Source organism: Polypterus senegalus, chromosome 11 (genome assembly GCF_016835505.1).
Source record: "Polypterus senegalus isolate Bchr_013 chromosome 11, ASM1683550v1, whole genome shotgun sequence".
Classification (NCBI taxonomy): domain Eukaryota; kingdom Metazoa; phylum Chordata; class Cladistia; order Polypteriformes; family Polypteridae; genus Polypterus; species Polypterus senegalus.
The window spans coordinates 159,908,532-159,931,946 of record NC_053164.1 but is presented as its reverse complement, the minus strand read 5'-3'; the positions used below and the strand labels follow the sequence as shown (position 1 = coordinate 159,931,946).

Genomic DNA, 23,415 nt, shown 5'->3' with positions numbered 1-23,415 from the left:
AAACCGAATGACACAATTGAGAAGGCGGCAAAAAAATATGAAGAGTGTGATACATACAAGCCTATTCATAAGTGCAGCTACTGCGGAAACAAAGCACACGGTGGAATCCCACATAATTTAGTGCCTGCCCATATAAGGCCGTCCGTCAGCGGCAATCCAATAGAAACACTGCCGCTAAATATTCACGGGTGAAGGACTGTGCTTATGCAGAGGAAGATGAGATGATCAGGGTGGTGTTTGGCACAAGCTCAGCAAAACTGCGAGAGAAACTTTTAAGTGCCGGGTCTTAGCTAACATTAAATACAGCCATGGACATCGCACAAGATGGCACCAGCACAGCTGGGAACCTTCGATGCATGTACACCGAGTGGCTCACTTGAAATGACGCAGTGCACAGACAAAAAGCAACAGTTCCAAAGACTGCTGAACAAAAACCGAATTACGCAATTGAGAAGGAAGCAAAAAAATATGAAGCGTGTGATACATACAAGCATATTCATAAGTGCAGCTACTGCGGAATCAAAGCACACGGTGGAAAAAGTCAATGTCCCGCTAAAGGAAGACAGTGTAAAAAAAAACCCGTGCATGCAGTGTGTCATGTCTTAGATAAAGAGGAAGACAAGCTGTTTATTGATGCAGTAAGAAACGAATCGATGAATGAAACCTGTTATCTTTACAACGATTGACAAACACGTCCGAGGTTCGATTACCCTCGCATCCCCTTGGTTTGAGACGTTTTAAAAAATATGCGGTTAACGCAGAAAGACAGATCACCAATTGAAGCTTTATGAATAATGAATACTTTATTCGCCATCAATGATTGTTTTGGTAAAGCCATACTCAGTGTATTCATTAGATGAACTGTAAAAAAGTAAGAGCGAGGGGAGGGTGACTTATTGAGGCACGCAGGCTTGAAACCACAATAGCACGCGGGCTCGATGCGTCGGTGCGCGTCAACTCGATCTGAATTGTGCGATCACATTCGAAAAGATATATCTTTTCAAGTTCTATTTAGTCGACACAAATATCTTTGGTTGGAATGTAAAGCGAATTTACTCTTTACATTTGTATGGTGAAGAAAAATGTATGCAACGATGCCTACATTTAACTTACATTCCTACCAAAGATATTTCTGTTGACTAAATAAAAATTCCTTCTATTTAAAATTTAAATAGAACTTGAACAGACGATAGTTCATAATATCCATGCAGACTTGCACGTAAGAGCGGGAGTCATCCGTTTTAATAAACAGCGTATTGCACTGATACGAAATAGCCTGCCCATTTAATTATTTAGGAATGGATAAATAAATTAAGATTTTGTACAAATAATGTTTTTCATTTTTCTTCTTTGATGGATTCTGGCACCCCCAGCAACAGTTGCTCGCACCCCAAAGACCGTATATATGTATATATATATATATATATATATATGTGTGTGTGTGTGTGTGTGTGTATGTATATATGTAGATATGTATGTATATATATGTTTATACTAGCAAAATACCCGCGCTTTGCAGCGGAGAAGTAGTGTGTTGAAGAAGCAATGAAAAAGAAAAGGAAACATTTTGAAAATAACGTAACATGATTGTCAATGTAATTGTTTTGTCACTGTTGTGAGTGATGAGTGTTGCTGTCATATATATATATATATAAAATATATATATATATATATTTACACACACACACATAAACATATATATATACATATCTATACATATACACATATATACACATACACATACAGTATATACATACATATATATATCTACATATATACACATACATATACATACACACATACATACATACACACACACATATATATATATACATACACACACACATATATAAACATATATATACATATACATACATATTTACATATATACACACACAGCTATTTCGTATCAGTGCAATACGCTGCTTGTTAAAACGGATAACTCTCGCTCTTAAGTGCAAGTCTGCGTGGATATTATGAACTATCGTATTTGTTCAAGTTCTATTTAAATTTTAAATAGAAGGAATTTTTATTTAGTCGACAGAAATATCTTTGGTAGGAATGGTAAAAGCAGACAGGAATATTATTCGTGAATAAATCAACTCAAACCTTAAATAACTTAAAAGAACAAACATTCAAATTTCTTTACTCTTATGTAAATTTATATAAAAAATAATCTTAGATTTTAAATATCCCAAAAGATTTTGCTCTCCATAAAAATATATCCTTTCAAAATTATACAAATTCAAATATGAACATGCTGCATAACAAAACCTGGAAATATAAATAAAATGTGTTCCTTTCAGCAATGACAAATCAAATCATTAAGTTGTCTTTGCTCATATGTTATTTTAGAGCTGGACGCCTGGCATCTATTTTTGGCAACAGGTTCGTTTGTTTGGTGTGAGGTTCTGTGTTGTGGAGATTCTCAGGATGGATTGCAGGTGCTCATCAGTGAGGCGACTCCTGTGTGCTGTTTTGTTAGTCTTTATCACTGAGAAGAGCTTCTCACACAGACATGTAGACGGACTTTTTTTGTTCTTCAAAGTCACCAAAGCGCCGTGCAAACTCAGTGCGCTCGGTTTATCAGCAAAGTGCGTATTTGGGAACACCGTAGTGACGACTTGGTTTAACATTACTTGGCAACAGGGAAAGTTGCACTGGTGCATTTGTGTCTCCCATAAAAGCAACTTCACTTGAAATCACTTTGTGATTGTGCACGGGTAAAAACATCCGCTGGTGTCAGATTCTTATTTAATTCTTCTGCTTTCTGTATCTTCTGCATTGCATTCAGGTCTTTCAGCCTCACTGATGAGCACCTGCAATCCATCCTGAGAATCTCCACAACACAGAACTCCCTGATGTTTTGTCTCATAGTGCCGTCTTAGATTAAATTCTGTAATTACAGCCACATTAGCTCCACAAATGAGACACACGGGTTCAGTAAACATATACTCAGCCTCCCATCGGTTTTTAAAGGCTCTATTTTCAGAATCAACTTTTCTCTTCAGCATCGTGTGAGCTAGCTTCGCAATAACTTGCAGCATCATAAGCTAGACTTGATTAACGCGTAAGTGTTGGCAAGGCAGCTGAAGCGCTGCATTATGGGATCTGTAGTTTATTGTGTTACCAGCGCTTCATATACCCGGCCATTAATAACAATAATACAGTATATAAAATGATCTCGCGGGCTGGATATAATTACACCGGGCGGATGTGGCCCGCGCCCTTGAGTTTGACACATATGGACTAAATAGAACTTGAAAAGATATATTTTTTCAAATGTAATCGCGCAATTCAGATAGAGTTGACGCGCACTACAGCCTGCATGCCTCAATAAGTCATCCTCCCTCGCTCTTACTTTTTACCGTTCATCTAATGAATACACTGAGTATGGCTTTACCAAAACAATCATTGATGGCGAATAAAGTATCCATTATTCGAGTATGTAGATCGGGATATATATATACATATATATATACCCGCGTATCGCAGCGAGAAGTAGTGTGTTAAAAAGCTAGAAAAGAAAAGGGAACATTTTAAAAATAACGTAACATGACTGTCAATATACAGTATTTGTTTTGTGAGTGTTACTGAGTGTTGCTGTCATCAATGATTTGATTATCATTATTTCTTTCAATCAGGTTTGTATTTGTAGGATGTGTTGTGTTCAAGTTACATTCCGTGTTTGTCAATCGTTGTAAAGATGACAGGTTTCATTCATCGATTCGTTTCTTACTGCATCAATAAACAGCTCGTCTTCTTCTTTATCTGAGACCTGACACACTGCATGCACGGGTTTTTTACACTGTCTTCCTTTAGCGGGACATTGACTTTTTCCACCGTGTGCTTTGTTTCCACAGTAGCAGCATTTATGAATATGCTTGTATGTATCAGACGCTTCATATTTTTTGCTGCCTTTTCAATTGTGTAATTCGGTTTTGTTCAGCTCTTTGGAACTGTTGCTTTTATCTGTGCACTGCGCCAGTTCACGTGAGCCGCTCGCTGTACATGCATCGAAGTTCCCCAGTTGTGCTGGTGCCATCTCGTGCTGTCCATGGCTGTATTTAATGTTACCTTAGTCCTGGCACTTAAAACTTTCTCTCGCAGTTTCGCTGAGTTTGTGCCAAACACCACGCTGACCATCTCATCTTCCTCTGCATAAGCACAGTCCTTAACCCGTGAATATTTAGTGGGAGTTTGCTATTGGATTGCCGCTGACGGACGGCCTTATATGGGCAGGCACTAAATTACAAACGCCAGCGGCAGCCTGTCTATGAACTTAATTTAAAGTGTAGGTTTACATCGTGCTTTGTTTCCGAAGTAGCAGAACTCATCAATATGGTTGTATTTGTCACTCGCTCGCTTCTTATTGTTTCGCTGCCTTCTCAATTATATAATGCATGTTTTCTTCAGCGCTTTTTGGAGGTCTTCCTGATTTTCTATGTACTGCGTGATTACGTGAGGCGTGATGATGTCACACGAAACTCCCCCCGGCGTTCAAGCTCATCTCCATTACAGTAAATGGAGAAAAACAGCTTCCAGTTATGACCATTACGCATAGAATTTCGAAATGAAACCTGCCCAACTTTTGTAAGGAAGCTGTAAGGAATGAACCTGCCAAATTTCAGCCTTCCACCCACACGGGAAGTTGGAGAATTAGTGATGAGTCAGTGAGTGAGTGAGTGAGTGAGTGAGTGAATGAGTGAGTGAGTGAGTGAGTGAGGGCTTTGCCTTTTATTAGCATAGATATATGTGTGTGTATGTATATATATATGTATTTGTGTGTGTGTATGTATATGTATGTGTGTATATGTAGATATATATATAATAATAAAAGGCATAGCCCTCACTGACTGACTCACTGACTCACTGACTCTGACTCTGGCTTCCCTGAGCTAACTGAAACCAATGTACATACTTATTTCGGTGGTATGACGCCACTGTCAGTCGCCATATTGAATTTTCCAACATTACTAATTCTCCAACTTCCCATGTAGGTAGAAAGCTGAAATTTGGCAGGCTTATTCCTTACAGCTTACTTACAAAAGTTATGCAGGTTTCATTTCAAAATTCTACACGTAACGGTCATAACGGTCGACAATGTCCGCCAAGTTGAACTTTATTTATGGCCCCATCTTCACGAAATTTGGTAGGCGGCTACCCTGCGCTAACCGAAACCGATGTACTTACTTATTTCGATGGTATGACGCCACTGTCGGCCGCCATATTGAACTTTTCAACATCACCAATTTTCAAACTTCCCATGTAGATAGAAGGCTGTCCCCATCTTCACGAAATTTGGTAGGTGGCTTCCCTGCGCTAACCAAAACCGATGTACTTACTTATTTCGGTGGTATGATGCCACTGTCGGCCGCCATATTGAATTTTCCAAACGTCACTAATTCTCCAACTTCCCGTGTAGGTAGAAAGCTGAAATTTGGCAGGCCCATTCCTTACAGCTTACTTACAAAAGGTAAGCAGGTTTCATTTTGAAATTCTACGCGTAACGGTCATAACGATCAACAACGTCCGCCATATTGAACTTTCTTATTCATGGCCCCATCTTCACGAAATTTGGTAGGCGGCTTCCCTGCGCTAACCAATGTACATACTTATTTCGGTGGTATGACGCCACTGTCAGCCGCCATATTGAACTTTCCAATGTCACTAATTCTCCAACTTCCCGTGTAGGTAGAAGGCTGAAATTTGGTACTTATTTCGGTGGTATGATGCCACTGTCGGCCGCCATATTGAAGTTTTAATGGAAACCAATGTCTGTACTTATTTCGTTGGTATGACACCACTGTCGGCCGCCATATTGTACTTTCCAACGTCACTAATTCTACAACTTCCCGTGTAGGTAGAAGGCTGAAATTTGGCAGGCCCATTCCTTAAAGCTTACTTACAACAATTAAGCAGGTTTCATTTCGAAATTCTACGCGTAACGGTCATAACGGTCAACAACGTCCGCCAAGTTGAACTTTCTTATTTACGGCCCCATCTTCACGAAATTTGGTGGGTGGCTTCTCTGAGCTAACCGAAACCAATGTACGTACTTATTTCGGTGGTATGACGCCACTGTGAGCCGCCATATTGAATTTTCCAACATCACTAATTCTCCAACTTCCCATATAGGTAGAAGGCTGAAATTTGGCAGGCTTATTCCTTACAGCTTACTTACAAAAGTTGAGCAGGTTTCATTTCGAAATTCTACGCGTAATGGTAATAGTTATTTCGGTGGTATGATGCCACTGTCGGCCGCCATATTGAACTTTTCAACAGTCTTTGTTTCTTATGGGCCCATCTTCAAGAAATTTGGTACACGGGTTCCCAACGCTAACTGAATCCAACTTACATATATACGTCCATAACCTGCAGCTCAGTCACCGTGTGAGGCGGCGTTGGGATTGGGAACCATGTTGCTGGCTGCCTGCCTATATAAGGCCATCCGTCGCTCCAGTCTCTACATTCCATTCCTTGCTTCGCCACGGGATTCACGTCTCCCTACTGATAACTACAGCCTTTTTGTTTAATCCATGGCTTCTCCGCTGTTTCATTGTTCATTTATTACGATTATAGTTATTGTATAGGTATTTTACACTTACTTTACATTGCTCAGGTACCCATTTCCTTTATCATTCCAACCCCCATTAACATGTCTATCGAGATGATCACTATCGATCAAAGAACTATCACTTACCGAGTGGTTTCCATGCCCGGAGATACCACCTACCTTTTCCATTCTCTTTGTTACATATTGCACGGCCGTATCAGGCTCACTCTTGATATCCGGAGGAACATTGTGTCTTATGTATTGAATGACTGGGACAGGTTCAAGGTGTGGACTGATGACGGTACAGGAGATAATAATACTACACAGGAGCACTATAAGAGTGAAGCCCTTCACCTATGGATCTGCATGTGAGTTGATGGCTGCCACTGAATTGTTCGGTTGTCGCTTTCAAGTGTACCGAAATGGCCGAATATTTTAAACCTTTCGACAACCACCAATGCCTCTTAAACATCTTAGATTCACAGGTGACGATTTGAGTAGTGGACACTTTGATGTTTATGAATGTTTAAACTCTCAAAAGCTGGATGGGAAGTTATTGATTAAACCGGTTGAATACTTGACAGATGCTGAATGTCTCTTCAATGCAAGTCCTACAAATACTGTCGTAATTGAAACAAACCATGAAACTCAAACCGATTATGACAGCAGCAATCCAAGCTGTGAGATTTGAAACAACATTACTGTTCACATGGCCAACTGTACGTTGCATGCTCAAGAGTAAGTTCAGCGCACAGCTTGGTCATATTACAACCGGAGGGCCGAACTCACAATGTGGTATACAAAGAGATCCATAACAAATAATTATTGGTATATTTTCCTCAGTTTAAAAAGGTTTAATTTTCTTCTTAATAAAAATTTTAAGGCAGTACTTCGCCACTGCAAAGCGCGGGTATTTTGCTAGTATACTATATATGTGCTTACAATTTTTTGAATCATCCACTGACATTTATAGAACACTAGCCGAAGACAACCATAGCATACGGCAGGCTTCAAAGTTTTTGAATGCCGGTCCACATTCAGTTCACCACCGACCATCGGTGTCCGCTATAGCCAGGTTTTCCGTGTAGGTCTGTAGGACTGTAGGTGTAGGTCTGTAGGAGGCTAGTAATAGATTCAACGCAACTACACAAAACATGGAAAAAATTTTTAAAAAGTCACATGACTACTTGCAATTAACACACCAATTAGAAGAGTTGGTACGTAAATGATTGTCACTTAGTGTGAAGTGTGAAACTGTTGTTTCAATTTCTTAATGGCAGCATAGTTTGGTGAATAACCAGTCAGTGCAATTCTGATTGCATTCCTGAGGTTCTGGTCGATAATTACACTTCGATGTTTCGTCTTGATAGTGTTCATAGTGGAGAATGCACAAGAATATGTTGAACCAAACATAGTGAGCACGGAAATCGCCAGTTTCTTTGCAGCAGGATCCTGAGAATCTGGAACAAACTTTGACCAAAAATTGTTATGCCGACTTTGTTCAATTTTGCTTTCAAAACATGAGAAGCTTGCAAAACAGCTGCTTCCATTTGCAACAGTGATGGGTTTGAGTTCGGAAAAATTGAGGCAGCCACAGATGTCCATTCACTCTCAGGCTGGACAATGAAAGGATCAGCAACAAACAAAAACACAGGCTTCAGTTTTCTGAAATCCTTAAAACATTCATCAAGCTCGACCTTCAAATGATGTAGAAATGTGGAAATCAACTGAAAACATGCCTGTTGATCAGCTGTCATTTAGCTCTTCAGGTTTGGGAAATGCAGCATTTTGCCACCTTACAAGTCATTGATGAAAATGCTCAGTTTTGTTTCAAAGGCACAACATTTTTATTGCAATTTGACAACAGTTTTGTCTGCACCCTGAAGTGACAAATTCAATGGATTTATATGTCCCAACAAGAAATGCCAGCAGTGCGACCTTGCCACTGTCTTGAATAAATGTTAAAAATTCTGCAGTTTTCTCTGTATTCAAGGACTGCAGGAAGTCAACTACATCTCAAAGAGATTCCAGAACCTTTCCAACACACTGCCCTTGCTTAACCATCTGACGTCATTGTGAAGCAGCAAATCTCCAAATTCTGCAGACATCTCTTCAAGAAAAGAACAAAACAGACGATGCTGCAGAGACAAATTGCATCGTAAAAAATTCACTAAGTTGACAAGAGTAGACATCAGTTCCGCCAGTTCGTCACAAAGTTTTGAACAGAGGGCCGACTGATGAATGATGCAGTGATATACAACAATGTTGGGCTGAAGTGCCTTCATACGAGTGACAAGTCCTCTATCTTTACCAGTCATTGCTGGTGCCCTGTCTGTTTTAAGGGAAACCATTTTTGTTAGATCCAATCCAGCTGCGTGCATAAACTGCGATAATGCTGAAAACACGTCCTCACCGCGGGTCTGTTTTGCTAGCGGTAGTAATGTCATAAACTCTTCAACAAAATTATGGCCATCAAAAAATCTTGTGAACACACAGAGTTGAGACATGTCAGTTTTATCAGTGAATTCATCGCACACAAGAGCAAACAATTCAGCCTGTTTAGGATCTGATATTAACTGACCACCGACAATGTCAGAAAGGTCATCTACACGACGACTAGCAGTACTGTCTGATAATGGTATCTGCTGAATCAGTTCTACACACTTTTTGTCGCTAAAAAGAACCGAAGAAGCAGACATCATGTATTCTTTAACAACCTCTACATCAGTAAATGCTTTCTTATGTCTGCCAAGAACCCAAACAATACGTAGCGAATCTTCTGTAACATTTGTGTGGTGGTCGCTCTCGTCATCAGCGATGAACTCGCTACCAACAACGACTTAAGGGCGTCGATCTTATGCGAACGGAGCTCTGACTTTGGTGGATAATTTGCATTGTAGTACTCGCCGTATTTCGTCTCAAAATGTCATTTTACATTGCCGCTTTTAATCACATTTACCATTTCCTGGCAATTTTATAGACCAAACGGCTTGTAAAAAAGACCAAAAAAATGCCAGTAGACCAAACGCAAATTTTATATGCCAAACAGCTTTCAAAAATACAAGATTTCAGTTATTTGGCAACCCTGCTACAGAGTAAATAATAAAACAACAATAATTTTGGTGCTTTTATATTCGGACTTTTGACTTACGCAGAAGACAGTCGTGGTCCACCATAAACATCTTGGACCGCGGTCCTCCGTTTGTGTACCACTAGCATACGGTGGTGTAAGAAAAGGAACGGAAAACGGTGAGAAAGGAATTCAGTATAACAAAGGCTTAGGAAACCACCGTCGCAGTATAACGAAAATAGCAAGGAGCGAAACCAATGGCAATGGTCGAGAGAGTACCTTCCTGTAGCAGGCTACGGAAAACATAGACATATATAGATAGACACCGCATTCACTGTGTTGCCCAGTCAACACGATAAGTCTGCGCGTCCGCCCTATTGCAAGTGGTAAAAGTGCCATTTGAACTAATACAGGTAGACGTGGAAACCGGGTTTTCTGTTGAAAAAACAATTAACGTTTTAAACAGTATCATTTATATACAACAGATTTTGGCGAATCGTTTACATGCAGTTATTTATATCCATTTATACACTAATAATGGCAATTATTAAATAATAATAATAATTATTATTATTATTATTCAAAAATTCTCCCCGTATAAGTAACATTTCTTGGACTGCTTTCTTCCATCTCTGAAACATTTCTAGACTTCGTTTTGTTCTTACACTACACACTGCTAAAGTATTGGTTAATGCCCGAGTCATCTCACGTATTCTATCTGTCATCCCACAAAAACGTATCCATCGCTTACAATTTATTCAAAATTTTGCTGCCAGGATAAAAACCTGCTCTTCTAAATCCACTGAACATACTACACCTATTCTCTCTCAACTTCACTAGCTCCCTGTTAACTACAGAATACAATACTAAATACTGCTGTTAACATTTAAAGCTCTCCACAACCTCACTGATCTCCTACAGACTGACACTCGTCTCGCTTACTTAGATTCTCATCTGCAGCTGTACTTTCTGTACCACACATCAAACTTTGTGTTATGGGAGCTCGAGTGTCTCTCATAGTGTTGCTCAACTCGGGAATTCTCTTCTTTCTCATATACATCAGCTCGATTCAATAACACCTTTTAAAACTACCCTGAAAACTTATCTTTTCAAACTGGCATACCAATTGTGAATTTTGCACTGTTACTGCCAGTTATCTTTGTTTGTTTGTTAATTATTGCTGTGGACGCGGAAGTAGGATTAGAGATGGACTCTGTCGTGCATATCCCATGGTCTTAGAGTTGGTGGACAGGGCTCTGTGAATTGGCGGGCGTGGCTCTCTGTCTTGTATGCGCTTTCTGTCTTGCTTGCCCTAAGTTAGAGTTGGTGGGCGGGGCTCTGTGAGTTGGCGATCGTGACTCTCTGTCTTGCGTGCGGTGTAAAGTCAACATGGCTCAGAGGTGCATGTGAACTTTTGCACAGACGAAAGCAACTGAGGCTGTGTTTGGTGAGTTGTTGTGTGCCTCGAGAGCGACGCTGGACTCAGGTAAATGGTTAAAGTTGGCATGCGTAGCTCTGTCGTGTGTACCCCATGATGTGGTAGGTGGGTTAGAGTTGGCGGACGGGGCTCTGTCGAGCGTATCCCATGGTCTTAGACTTGGCGGGCGGGGCTCTGTCTTGCTTGTGCTCACTGTCTTGCGTGCCCTCAGTGTCTTGCTTGTGCTCAGTGTCTTGCATGCCCTTAGTGAATTATATATATAGATTTATTAATGAGTTTTTTTTTTTTGCTGAATGTGCATTATAACATGTAAGTCCCTGTCTTGTCTGAGGCTGTGTCTCAGTACTTTAGCAAAACCAGTTTTTATTCAGCTTGAAACAAGAACAGCACGATCATTTATTATAACAGGATCTACTAGTTGCCTATACACAGACACAGCAATCAGACAAGGTCGTGGACAGGTTAGTGGCCAAGTAATACTGTTCCCTGTGTTTATAATGTTCCTTGCATCACCCATCGACAGCAGGTGCTTATAGTGCAACCGCAATCTTTTCAGATTTGTTTTCTCAGCGAGCTGCAACAGTGCTGGCAGCCTGTGGTTGCCCCAGCAACTGATAGGCTGTCTTCCACAGACACAGCGATCGCACTTCATACCAAAAGAGTTTAGAAACCTTACAACATACTTTGTTGTATTACATGTGGGATATTAAAATATGTATATATATTCTTTTTGGGTTTTGCTTACTTTATCTTTTGGTCATTTTCCCAGCAAGTGGATTATTTATATTGTCTTGTAGTTTTGCGGAAGTGGCTGTGTTATTCCCAATACTTTCCAGACAGCCTACTTAAAATGAAGATAAAACAAATTAACTATGTGTAAATAACATGAGAAATATGTGTTAAGATTAAATAATGCTCTCTTTTATTATTTTTTGTTTGTTATTTTCACCATATTAGTATTTCAGTGATATCATTTTTGGCAATATTTTTTATTTCTTGGGTGCTGTCATTTTTAGTTTCTGTTTGTAATGGCTACCATTAATTTGTGTGACTGGTAACTACGTTGCTATGTGGTTGCTAGACACATGATTCATACTGTATGCCATGTGATCAATGACATTATGGCAGCCATGTCATACAAGATAGCCACCAAATTAATGTAGTGTCCAAAGTTTGTAAAAGTAAAGCAAAGACCCCTGAAAAACACAAATATAGAAATTCCTGGTATTGACTTTAGTTTGGTTTTGGCTACAAATCCTATGAACTGCCTTAGATTTGAAGGTCAATCTAATTATTTAAATTAAAAAATAAATTAACATCATTGCATCTGCATTAATGAGATATTATCATCTTTATTCCCTGTATTTCTTAGGAAAAAAGTTTTACAAAGGGTAGTAATTTGAATAACAAAGGACTGATCAGTTTCCATCCATCCATCCATTACCCAACCTGCTATATCCTAACTACAGGGTCACGGGAGTCTGCTGGTTCCAATCCCAGCCAACACAGGGTGCAAGGCAGGAAACAAATCCAGGGCAGGGCGCCAGCCCACCACAGATTGATCAGTTTGCTAAGTCAAATTAATTTTCCGTCTCTCAGCAATAAAAAATAATAGCATCTTGTTATTTCCTCTAGCATTGCTGCTGATGCCATTGCATTCAGACGCTGTCTTCATGAAAGCCTGCCAGACAGGATGGGACTGATCTGCAGGCCTCTGTGAGGTTATTTGTGCACTTGCTGTGAATCACTCCCCTTGTCATGTGTGTTGGTCATGTTTTCTCACATCATAACGGCCATCACAGCTAAGCATATTGTAAACTAGAAAAAGCTCAGGGAAAATCAAAAAGCCATGCTTTTGAATGTGACAGTTGATGTGACAAAGTCTAATAAAGAGCTTTTTTAAACATTATAGGACAATTAGGTTCTGTTCTTATCCTAACACTATCATTAATCTGTCAATTTTAACATAATCTGATGTTAAATAATCACAAATAGGGGTCATCTGCAGGGCCAGGGAAGTGTAAAATTGTTTTTCATTGAAATTAATTGTATCTAGGTTTTTGCAATATGAAAGTGTACTTTATGAAAGGCTTTTCAGAAATGGATTAGCTCCTTCTTAAAAAGGATTATTATTGCCCTCTCCATTGAATTAGGATGCAGTCTTTAAGACGGTCAGTTCTCACTGTTCCAGGTTGTAATTACTTGGCTCATATTTTATTAGTAGTATTTTAGTAGTGATTGTAATACAACTTCCATAGAAAAAAAAGTCTGATTTATTTTAATTTTTTAAGAACTTGTTTGGCTATACATAAAACAAGGAGTGATCCTACATTCACTTGTACTTTTGATGCTTCACTACACTTAATATTTGATACTTTAAAAATTCTACTTGAGAAATGTATTAATAGAAAAGTTTATTTTTACTTGAGTCACTTTCTAAAAAAGGTATCTCTTCTGTTACTCTGGTAAGGGCTTTGGGCACTTTATATAACACTGTCTGTACATACAGTACAGAAAATGATGCATGTATGGGTGTGGCAGAATCAGCCAGATTCCAAAAATTAGAGCCAATTTTTTGTAATGTTTCTCTTTTGCTCCTGAACTTAAAAAGAGTTACATATGTAATTTAAAGGTAAAGAATAGATAGTTTCAGTTTTTTATACTTAAAGATTCTAAATTCTGCTTAGCAACCAGGTTTTGTTAACAGGCTACCATCTTGGACGTGGTGTATGCAAACTTGACAAAAGTAATGAGATCTGTGGGTGTAAACGTTTTATTGGTTTACTACCCCGAGTGACACTAAAAAAACAGTTTTTCTTATTAGCAAGAGTCAGTTTCAGTTAAAACCAGTTTCTCTTATTAGCAAGAATTATAGCAGAAATGCTGTTAATAATGTTGATTTAGAGAAATTTAAGAATTGAAATTACGGTGGAAACAATGACCTATAAGTATATTATTGTCCTGAACTTTAGTATATGCACCCCCAAAGAAAAAAAGTTTTCTTCCATTGACCAATGCAATAGGGGCGGCACGGTGGCGCAGTGGTAGCGCTGCTGCCTCACAGTTAGGAGACCCGGGTTTGCTTCCCGGGTCCTCCCTGCGTGGAGTTTGCATGTTTTCCCCGTGTCTGCGTGGGTTTCCTCCCACAGTCCAAAGATATGCAGGTTAGGTGGATTGGCGTATCTAAATTGGCCCTAGTGTGTGCTTGGTGTGTGGGTGTGTTTGTGTGTGTCCTGCGGTGGGTTGGCACTCTGCCCAGGATTGGTTTCTGCCTTGTGCCCTGTGTTGGCTGGGATTGGCTCCAGCAGACTCCTGTGACCCTGTGTTTGGATTCAACGGATTGGAAAATGGATGGATAGACCAATGCAATAAAGGACATAAAGATGGGCATAGCAGTTGTGGAGAGTCCCTCAGTGTTGCACAGTTTAAAGTCCTTTCACTTTGTCGTGATTTGCTGTTGGATTTGTATGGTGTGATTATATAGCTTTGTTGATGCCTGTTCCTGTTGGGGCTTTAAAGGCTGGTAGTATTTGAAAGAAGGCAAATAAAAGGCCATAGGTGAATGTACTTTAGTTAGTTGTAGTTAGTATGGATAAGGAGGAGACAAAATCTGTTTTAAGTGTGGCTGGAACTAAATATGGCATGTGTTGTGTGATGGGTAGATGTATGTATGGAGCAGAGGTATTTTGTAAGTAAAATGAGGAAGTAGGAAGTTTGATGGAAATAGGAAGTGTGGTTGACTAGACTGAGTTTTGCATATACTGTTTTAAATTCAGCTTTAGCTATCTTGAGAAAATATGGTAATTGCATGGAGATGTTTATTATTTACCAGAAACTAAGCAACATGTGGTAATGGTGTGTCTAAATTCTGGGCCATTCACCATTAAATCATGGGAATTGTGTCTATAATATAGGTCCCACGTGGCTTAACTAAATAAGATGGGGAAATCCTTGTGGTCCTTCAATACAAAGACACACTTTTATTACTAAAACTTTTTTTTTACCATTATGAAATAGTTTAGAAATAGGTTCATACGCTTTTTTAACAGCATGATGAGGTGACCAATCAACTAGGAGATATAATCATTTTAAATTTAGTGGCATGAACTTGAATGAGAGAGATTTGAAAACCATCACAGAACACCTGGAGCACATCCAGGGTGAGATAAAAGGGTCCATCCCACTCCATTCAGGGAGCCGGAGTCGGGAGGGAGAAGACAGAGCTTGCGAGGGAGGAGTGGAGGCGGCTGAAGAGAAATGCAAAGAACTGAGCTTTGTGGATTGTGCACGGTATTGTGTGTAACTGAGAAATTGCAATTATAGAGTGCGTGTTTTTGGACATTGTGAGCCTCAGTGTCTGCCTGTGTCCAAGCTATCTTTCCTGTAGACCTTCCCTTTCACTCTTTCTGATACCCGTCTGTCACAAATTACTCCTCACATTCTTCTCCATCCATTCCACCCTGCCTGCACTCTCTTTTCCTCTCTCCTTAATGTCCAGCCTCTCATACAACTAATCATACACTTTTTCTTTAGCCTTCGCCACCTCTCTCTTCACCTTGCACTTTATCTCCTTGTACTCTTGTCTACTTTCTGCGTTTCTCTGACTATCCCACATCTTCTTTGCCATCCTCTTTCTCTGTATACTCTCCTGTACTTCCTCATTCTACCACCAGGTTTCCTTTTCCTCTGCCTGGTAACTCTTCACTTCCACCCAGTGCCTGTCTCACCTCCTCCCTAAACTCAACCTTGCAGTCTTTCTTTATCAACTTGAACCATTTGATCTTTGGCTCTGCCCTCACTCGCTTTGTCTTCTTGATCTCCAATGTCATCCTTCAGACCAACATCCTATGCTGCTTAACTGTGCTATCCCAGCCACCACTTTGCAGTCTTCAATCTCCTTCAGGTTGACTCTTCTGGATAGGATGTAATCTACCTGTGTGCATCTTCCTCCACTTTTGTACGTCACCCTATGTTCCTCCCTCTTCTTAAAATACACATTCACCACAGCCATGTCCATCCTTTTGGCAAAATCCGTTATCATCTGACCTTCTTCATTCCTCTCCTTAACACCATACCTACCCATCATCTCCTCTGTTCCCTTCATCAACATGTCCATTGAAATCTGCTCCAATAACCACTTTCTATCCCTTGGGTGCACTGTTCATCACTTCATCCAACTCACTCCAAAAATCTTCTTTCTCATCCATCACTCACCCAATTTGCATGGCATATGCAGTAACAACATTCATCATCACACCTCCATTTTTCAGCTTCATAATCATTACTCTGTCTGTCACTCTTTTCACCTCCAAAACAATCTTGACATACTGTTCCTTCAGAATAACATCTACCCCATTTCTCCTCCCATCCACACCATGATAGAACAATTTCAATCCACCTCTGATCCACCTGGCCTTACTCCCCTTCCATTTACTCTCTTGCACGCACAATATATCAACCTTCCTTCTCTCCACCATATCTACTAACTCTCTCCCCTTACCAGTCATACTGCCAACATTCAAAGTTCCTACCCTCAGTTCCACTCGCTTTACCTTCCTCCTCTCCTCCTGCCTCCAGACATGTCTCCCCCCTCTTCTTCTCCTTCTTCGGCCAACAGCTTCCCAATTTCCACCAGCACCCTGTTTGCTAACAGTACTGGTGGCAGTCGTTGTTAACCTGGGACTCGACCAATCCAGTAAGGAAATCTGTATTGTTTTCCGCATATCAATTTGGCAAAATTTTACACCAGATGCCCTTCTTGATGTAATCCTCCCCATTTATCTTGGGACCGGCACAAAGAAACACTGGTTTGTGCATCCCCTGTGGCTGGGTTTACAGGCTGAGAGAGACATTATTAAAAAACATAAATTGTTTTGTGTCACCTGAAAGGTGTTAATGTCAAGAATCCCCTTTACCAGGCAGGCTATTCAACTTTACTTTTTGTGTTTTTCCTTCTTCCATTGCTACTGAAAGTCCTCCACGCACATTTCCTCCTTGTGGTGGATTTGATGCAATTTAGATTTTCTCTGGGATTATTTCAAGTTGGGGTGTATTGCAGGTGGTTTTCTAATATAATTAATAGTAAGGTAAACCCTATGACCCTGATATGAACTAAATAGGTATGAAAATAAATAGACTGGTAAGATAAAACCTCCTAGATATGCAATACGATCTGTCTAAAACAATATATATATATATATATATATATATAGCCAAGAGATTTGCTAAAATGTAGAAACAAAAGGCCTGCTAAAACTATCATGGGAATGGTGTCTATCTAGATATATACCAGACAGCCTAGCCTTTGAGAAGTCTGTCTTCAATATTAAGTATCTGACACAGCTGAGCAAAATATATTTTGTCTGCTAAATATTATAACAATGTTTTATTTTTTACTCTCTCTTACTGGATAATAATAATTATCGATATTTTTTATTTTTTTTCTGTTGTAGCCACCAAGTCTATTAAGTAATATGTAGACACAAGTATTACAAAATATGTACATATTTGTTTTGCTATTTATTAGTATTAGTTTTTTTGGGCAGGTTGTAAGAATACCCTACTGAGTGACTTCCTTTAGAGCTGCTCCAGGCACGTCCCACTAGGCAGATACCCTGCAGCCGACGCAGAACACACTGGAGGGATTATATATCTCGGCTGTCTTGGGAACGCTTGGGAATTCCCCAAGAAAACCTTGAATCTGTAGCTGGGGACAGGGAAGTCTGGGGTGACCTGATTAACCTTGTACCACTGACCAGGAAAAGCAGGTAAGATGGTGAGTTGAGTTTTCTTAAAGCAACAAATATTTTAAAACCAAGATTTTGAATGTCCTATATGAGTTGCTTGCCCAGGTCTCTGCTTAAGCATTCTCAGAATTATCACAACGAAAAACGCTAGTGACTTAGACTGAATACAGCACAATATTAGCCCTGTAACTAAGGGCTCTGCTTCACAGTGTAGCTGTTTCCATTGTGTTAATTTTACGCTGATCTCTTATTTGAGACTGCAACTAGCTCTTTTGTGCAAGTATAACCTTCAGCAAACCAAATAGAGAAAACACTCATATTTTGCCTCAAATGTAATTATCTTTTTGGTTATGGAAACTAATTTAAAGAGGACATGGGGACAGTGTTTGTGGTTGTACTCACAGTTCCATGTCTGTTTCCTCACCTCAGACAGGATGTAGCCAGCCTGGAAAAAGACCTGGGATTGTGGCATAGCTCTGCTCCACTGAATGCTTCAATGGTGTGGCCCTATGATGCTATCTAGGATCCTAACTTTTGGTTTACATGTCCTTTCTTGTACATTTTTTATATGTGGAAAGAAGAATTTTGAAATTGGTTCAAACACAATTGTAAGAAAATGTTTTGATTTTAAAACCGGAGTCATATGGTTATATTTCTATTACTTGGCTGATGCCTTTATTTAAGGTACAGCATTTGAGATACAATTGATTACATTTTCCAAGTGACTTGATAATAGTCACACAATGGCAGTAACGGGATTTGAACCTACCAACTATGCTTGCCTGATTTTAGTTATAACTCTTAAGATCATGTTTAAATTAGGCATAGAGTGTTAAGTGAACCAGTGGAACACTCTTAATAATAAAACATTATATAAATATGAACAAATTACTCTAATTTTGAAGCATTTAAAAGCAAGAAAACATTGATTTTAGAAAATATATCAAACTAATTCTGTTTGGATTCAGTAAGTCCAAATTTCAAACATACTGATACTGAATTCCAATACTCAGGTTTTTACGTATTCCCATCTTATTTGCAGGATTGCCACTTACTAAACTAAGTATCCACTGAGATATCTGAATTTGAAGACAAATTGTATAACACTTAGATCTATCATTTAGTTTATGTAATAAAGTGTGTCACCATTGTCATCAGTGCTCAATTGAAAGTTAATACTAATTTCACCTTCTAATGTCAACATACAAAAAGAAAAAAATATCAGTTTCAGCACCAATCCTAAGGATACCATAGGTCAGTGCAGAAAGGAGTGGTGGAATATTGCCTTTTGTAACAATGACACAAACAACCTCTGAACAGTACCTGTAAAATAGAATGCTATGGCCAGTTAAATTTCTCATGTAGGTTGTGTCTTTTAGGATAAAGTCAAAGTTGCTAGATTTTTTAACCTTTGCAAAGAGATGAAATGTTTTATAAGTTTGTTTCTTTACAATGTTTCTTAACTTTTCTTCCTTTTTCATTTTCTTGCTGTATAGTCATTATGGTGTTAGTTCAGACCAAAGTTATGTTTATTTATTTACTTACTTATCTACGTGTATATATATGTATTTATTTATTTAAAGAGCTTCTATAAAAAGCCAAATTTCTATCTATCTATCTATCGATCGATCGATCGATCGATAGATAGATAGATAGATAGATAGATAGATAGATAGATAGATAGATAGATAGATAGATAGATAGATAGATAGATGAATGTGCTCAGGAGTACAAATATGGGAACACCCACGGAGTGAGACAGGGCACAAGCTTAGGAGAAAGGAGACCAGAACAAAGACTGCACATTATTCTTAGTCAGGAAGAATTATTATGAGCTTGAGACTGATTGCTGAAACTAGCAGAAATTGTACAGAGCGACCAAAAACCAAATAGGCAAGTAGGTGCAAAAAAGTTGCAGTTCTAGATGACATGAACACAGCAACATTATTCGATTTGACCTGAATATTTACAGAGTCTGGAAAGAAACGAAGAATGATCAGGAGAGTTAAAACAACATGGCAGACATTTAACAGAATGTGGACTAGAAAGTGGACTTCTAATCAGAATAGCACTACCAGAATGTCCAAGTATGTCCAATAGCAAGTAAAATGACTACACAATTATACAGAGCCTGAGTTGCAGAGCAGAGTTGGAGAAAGACAAACATCTTAAACAGACAATTTAGCTGTGTGGATTTCATACTTGCTAGGGTTTTGTCCCTGGTTTTATGCAACACTCGTATCTAAACTCAAAGTCATTTGGTGATCAGGATGCATTGTTTCCTCACAACTGTATGCTTACACTGCTAAATGCTTAAACCAGGCAGATCTTAAGTGAGAGTGATAGTGTGGGTGCATGTTAAACAATTAGGGATTATATTCTTTGGTTGTGTGAATGTTTCCAAAGATCTTCCCTGGTATATAATACCATTCATTAAAGATCTTCAAATTGTGGTCATATTCAGTCACATTAAGCCATCCCTGACACTAAAACTAGACATTTTTATGCATATTTTTAAATATATATACGTTCTGATTTGTATTTAAAGAGATCCATAACTTTCAGTTTTAGAAATGTTTTTCTGACTCTATAGTTTGCACGCTTAGGGTGCTGTTCACATCTAAAAATAGCATCTTTCTGTTTTTTTAATCAGTGAGTCTAATTTTACAGTCACTGGGGAACTGGAGTATGGTGGTGCTTAAATGCCATTAAGTATAGTTTGTCCTTCTATTTCTGTGGAATTATATATTTTTTCCTATCCATTCATATACATTTTAAAATAATTCATTTAAGCAGTTTTTGTGAATTTTATGTTTACATTTTGCATTCTAATCCTTGTGCACAGATGTGGTCATTAAAGAGTCACAGCATTCTTTTGAGATCCTTCTTGTAACTTTTGTGCATGCATGCATTAGCATCTGTTGTTACAGGAGATATTTTGTGTAAACGTTCTGCCATGTTACACTTTTTCTGAACTTTTTAAGGAATATGAATTTCTGTGAGGTCTGAGAAAAATATGTTTGGGAAATCTAGTGTAGCGTTATTTTTAGGATTGGGTGTTTTGACAAAATGTTTTAATGATATTTTCATATGACATCCTTGCCTGATGAAAGACTGTATATCAAGTTTAGAGCTTAAGATATCGATATTAACCACTTTTAATACATTTGTAAAATCCATTACAGGCTAAAGTTGTTAGCATTTATCTCGTTTCAAGTTGACAATTAACCTAGAAATCATATATTTGGAATGCAATAGAAAACCTCCATGAAAAGGTTTTACATTGTCTCTTATTAAAATATACTTACCCTCTTGTTACTTGGTAATTACCAGTGTGACATTTGGGAATGAGAAAGTACATGAATTTTAACTCTGTCCATGTACCATCATTTGAAACTTTAAAAAAAATATATTTCAGAGGGGTTAAATACAAAATCCCTACCCCTATCGGCTATGCCTATGACATAAATATAACAAATATAAGTATTTGTTATTAATGAGTATTTACTGTATAAGTTGTGTAGCAGTGTATGAAGCAACATTGTTCTTATTCTTATTTCATATCGCATTTTGCAGTTACTGATTCCATTTCACAATTTTTTTTTGGTATTTATTCAACTTATACAATTTCTTATATAATTTTATTGCATACCTCTTAGGGTCAGCCATTCTACAGCACCCCTGGAGTAAATGCAGCTTAAGAGCCTTGCTCAAAGGCCCAACAGAGTATGATCCCTTTTGGTAGTAATGGGATTTGAACAGGCAACCTTCCAGACAGTGACACAGTTCCTTAGCTTTAGAGCTACCACTCTGTCCACAAGGTAATGATACACAGTAATAATACTTAGTTATATTGTACTTTCACTAGTATACAGGTATACCAAGTAATTACAGTGTAAGTACACTTTAATAAGTAGTGATAAAGGAAACATGGAAATTTTGATTCTCACACTGTTTTGCAGAACTAACACAAAAATAAATTTTTTTGCAGCTTTCACATTTACAAAACATGAAACTCACTAAATAAAGTATGATTTCATGGGTAGTATTAAAAGGGTTTTTGAGATGGTAAACAAGGAATATTCCTCCCAAAGGACTCATTCATGATTTCTGATTATGTGCCTTTTTGCGTCTTGTTCACGTCACCAGAGAAGAACACAGTGTGCTTTTTAACTATGTGAAATATTCCATGTTTTCCTCACAGAGACATGCCATAATGTACCATTGTTTACAATACTATGTTTTCTCAACAGGAACCTTCACTACACAGAAAGCAGCTTCCGCCAATCCAGTTTTACGTAGCAACTGCTGTTTCCAGTTTCTTGATTGCTACAGATGAGGGTTCTATGGGCCATGCAGTTTTGAGTTTTATTTCTTTCTCTGATGCATTTTTAGGATTGTGATCACCAGTATTATAATTCTAATTAGCAAAATAAGCAACATAGAACATATTACCAAGTGTATATACAAAATACCTAATTATTGGCAACAACCCTCCATGCCACCTTACTTTCAGAAACATTTAATATAATACACAATATATCAAGCAAGAAACATTCTCATAAAAGGTTGTGCAATATATATACCCAAATGTACAAAATATTACTATAGTTTTCACCCCAACTGCTAGTGCATGTTTCATTTTTTTATGGTACTTATGCCATCATTAGATCCCAAATAACTTCTTTATCCCAGACAATCCATCCTAATATATATAATAAATGAACAAATGCAAGATAACATACATTCACAAAGCAGCTTAATAGAATAAAGGGCAACATCAGTCACAATTCAGGAACCAGAATATGATTAGGCACATGTACATGTTAGATAAATAAACAATGTTTTGTTTAAGTATAAATGTTTTTGAAACTCATTATTAATGATTTATATAAGATTACCATAATAAGTCCCTGTATGTGTTGAATGTTGTATTTTTTAAAATTAACACTGAAAGAATGAAAGCACCGGAGTTTGAACACTCTGAAATAAAAAGCATTCTAATTGCATTTAAACTCATTTGGCCATAATTTGATTTTTAATACCTTTCTTAAATTGCAAATATAATAAATATGTAATAATTTAAAATACAGCAACAAAGAGCTTCAGTAATATAGAACTAACATGTTTTATATGGATCTGCTGATGCCTTGCAATAGGTAAATTAAATTACATGCTGTTTGTTATATGTTATTGTCTGTAGAATTGTTAACTAAATGCATGAGTTTATTTTGTAATAAAATATTTTACACAGTAACACCACTTTGTGAGCATTGTGTGAACACTGAAATTTGAATAGTAACGTGGATACCCAATAGTCTACAAAAACAATTAGAAAGAAAGAAATGACAGTAAAATTTTTGACAGTGAGCTGTTTTTTTATAAAAGCTGGCAATAGCTAATGCCTGAGTTGATTTTAAACCTGGGGAGCAGAAATCTAACATATTGCAAGTATTTTCAATGCATCATTCTCTTTAAGAAGGCACAGAATTCTTTTATTTTTTATAAAGAATCTTCAGAGGGAAATCAACTGGAAATGATGTGGCATGTTTAGGTTTCTAATAAGCACTGTTTTGGAAGCAAGCTGGTTACTATTTTGGAATAG

General features: G+C 38.1%; 1 long non-coding RNA gene across 1 annotated transcript in view; it reads left to right on the top strand.

Moving 5' to 3' along the window:
• LOC120538532 overlaps positions 1–23,020 on the top strand; it is a 30,014-nt gene extending 6,994 nt beyond the window's left edge. The window contains exons 2-3 of the long non-coding RNA XR_005635478.1: positions 17,610–17,839; positions 22,064–23,020. This is a non-coding gene — a long non-coding RNA (uncharacterized LOC120538532). The remainder of the gene's footprint in view (positions 1–17,609; positions 17,840–22,063) is intronic.
• Positions 23,021–23,415: the final 395 nt, after the last annotated feature.